Genomic DNA, 2,014 nt, shown 5'->3' on the forward strand with positions numbered 1-2,014 from the left:
GGGAGGTGGCAAGGATGTTTTTGCTGTCCTGTGTTGCTTCTAAATCTATGCACCAAACATGAGCATCTATATACCATTTCCCCATGACGGAACAGGAGAGCTAAATCTGCATGGCAAACTTCATCCAGAATTGCTGTGTGATGGCCCAAATTCTTCCTCAGTTATTCTACAAGTACCAGGAATTCCTTCCAAGACGCAAGCAATGGCAGATGTTAGAGTCCCAAGCTATGCTGAATAGCTTATCCGAGAATATGTTTTTATGGTTCTTGAGACAGAGCACAACATAGTAATTTTTCACAAAGTTGCTGATCTTTGGCTGCCTCACCAGGGATGGTTCCATTTTCTGTAATTCAAAGTGTCTGTAGTGGAGAAACTCAAAGCAAGAATCCTCATTTTCTGTTTCAAGACCCTTGAGCAAGACAGCCACCAACCAGGACTCTGACAACTGGCCATTTCAGTTCGTCACCTTGACCTCTGCACCATAGTCAAAGAGGATGCTAAGTCTCAAGGTTTCCCTTCGTGGCTGCCCAACTAAATGGTGTGTCATTGTTGTAATAATCCAAGATATTGACGGAGGCACTGCTTTCTAGGAGGGCCCTTATACACTCAGCATTATCCTTAAAGGCTGCCCAGTGAAGTGCGGGAGATTCTGTTGCTATCTAGGGCATTGAGGTTTGCACCATTTTCCAACAGGACTTCCACACAAGCTTCATCTCTCTCAGATGCATAATGGACAGCCATCCAGTTGTAGCCATTGAGAGTATTTACCTCAGCTCCTTCTTTCAAGTATAACTCCACACAGATTGCATCTGACATCATGCAGTCACAGTGCAGTGGCTTCAGGGGGCCACGGGTACAATTCCCTGATCCCCCTTGGATCAAGTCCTTTACATTACCACGGGGAAAGAAATGTATGGCAGCCATTTTTCGAATTAAGCAATCTCAGAATGCTCTGCGTAGTATACCACATACTAGAACTCATCAAGGGCTCAGAATCTGCAAAGGAACTTTCAATTAGAATCATCCTGTGTGTTCAGAGCCAGCAGGGGTATGAAAAACAAAACACTAGACTTTGCTGTCACCACCAGTCAAAAATGCTGGGTTAACCCTCTTTAAGCTCTATTCCATTACTTTTTCAGACCCATGTATTTTCATCCCTTTTACTTCTCCTTGTATAGTTCTCTCTCTCTCTCTCTTTCCACATCCTTGAATGATACTCTACAGTTTGGTGAAAGTACTTTCCTTAAGGCTACTCAAACCCTAAAACAAATTCGTTTCTCTTGAAGAAACTGAACCATTCTCAGAAGGTGCTCTAACCCCTAAGTGTTCTCAAATTCTGGGAAAGTCTCTCCATAGTCTTCCCAGTCACTCCCCACACTATTAAAAAATAGGATCAGTATTTGAAGTCTCTACAATCTTGAGTCTAGACCACTTGGAACTACAAAAGAATAAGCTAACATTATTCAAAAAAGGTATTACTGGTACCATCCAAGAGAATGCCTTATTGGAAATAAAGTGCTAGCTAATAATAAGTAATATCACAGAGCATTTAGATTATTTTGGAGTGTGATGGAAGGACAATGAAAGAAGAATATTGTTCTTCACAGACTTCATTATACTCAAAAATATGTTGTCTTATTGAGGTGATGGCAATTATTCTGACCTTTCAGAATCAAGCAACACTGCTTTGCCATAAGTTATAAGGCTCTAAATTTGAAGGGAGAAGGGACGTTAGAGGTCAACTAGCCCTTAACAACTCCTTCCTTTTATTTTTAAAATATTTTAAATGCTTTATTATATGCTATAAAATCATCAATCAATATGAATATTTCCGTAAGCAGGGAATTTCAACAAAACTAAGAAATATATTGAAAAAGTTTGTGAAAGAGTGAGGTCCCACATGCCATGGTCTCTGGTCCAAAGGACACGGTGGCTGATGAGAGAATGGCCAGGAATAACCATAGCTATCTCTTGCTTGCCTGATTAAAAATTGACCTACCAGTCAAAGCTGTGA

At 40.7% G+C, this 2,014-nt stretch overlaps 1 pseudogene; it reads right to left on the minus strand.

The window, feature by feature from the left end:
* Positions 1-257: 257 nt before the first annotated feature.
* Positions 258-982, minus strand: LOC140523041 (ankyrin repeat and SOCS box protein 8 pseudogene; annotated as a pseudogene).
* Positions 983-2,014: the final 1,032 nt, after the last annotated feature.

The sequence above is a fragment of the Notamacropus eugenii genome, chromosome 2 (genome assembly GCF_028372415.1).
Source record: "Notamacropus eugenii isolate mMacEug1 chromosome 2, mMacEug1.pri_v2, whole genome shotgun sequence".
In the NCBI taxonomy this organism is placed as follows: domain Eukaryota; kingdom Metazoa; phylum Chordata; class Mammalia; order Diprotodontia; family Macropodidae; genus Notamacropus; species Notamacropus eugenii.